Raw genomic sequence first — 895 nt, forward strand, 5'->3', positions numbered from 1 at the left:
GAGACAAACAAGTTGTTATCATGATGGGCAATGGAAGTCAGTACCATCTTGTAATGGCAAATGATGTGGCTTGCTACATCTCACCCTTTTTTGTTTTATATGCTGATCGCACATTCAACACACGTGACAGACCATGTAACTCCTCAAGGGAGCAACCTCAGTTGTTGGAAGGGTACCTCATTTAGGTGGAAAACATAAGCCATTNGTCAACACATGGGTGAAGATAGAGGTCTGATTCCCCAACGATGTAGAAAGGGCTTTGTACAACACCTTCATCTGGGTTCCTCACCCAGTGAGACCTTGACCAGCACCTGTGTCAGTTTTCTGGGGAAAGGTTCTTGGACACTACCTTTATGCAATCAGACATATCCTCCAGAGGACGCTAAACTGGTTACTAGCTGTCCTCTGTGCCGTGCTTTGCCTGGCATCCCATGGTAATCTGGCTGTCCAGGTTATNGCTCTGAGCAGGCGAGCCTGCCCCTTCTTTTAGCAACTGATAGTCACATCCAAAATAGAGCATCGGTCTGTACACCGCTTCTCCATCATCCATACTCATGCACACAGGGGTGACCTTAATCTCCTTTTAGCTCGGCAAGCCACACAGCAGGCTCTTCTCTGCTGTCCATAGTTACAAGAGCCTGATAAACCACAGCCTTATGTCTGGCATGATCTCTTTTCAGGCAACAGAAACACTATAGGCAGATGAACGCAGCCAGACACATAAGAGCAGCCATAGCAGCCATGCCNGCCCACTCTTTAATCCAAGAAAAGGCTCGGGTAATCCATGATGTAAANTCTCCAAGGGTAACTGGATCCAATCTTGTTGCGTTGATTGAGGCTATCTGAAAAACAAGCTGTTTAGTAATAGCTTTTTCTTGAGCAGACCAATTTCCTT

The sequence above is a fragment of the Mus pahari genome, unplaced genomic scaffold, assembly GCF_900095145.1.
Source record: "Mus pahari unplaced genomic scaffold, PAHARI_EIJ_v1.1 scaffold_11988_1, whole genome shotgun sequence".
Taxonomy (NCBI): Eukaryota; Metazoa; Chordata; class Mammalia; order Rodentia; family Muridae; genus Mus; species Mus pahari.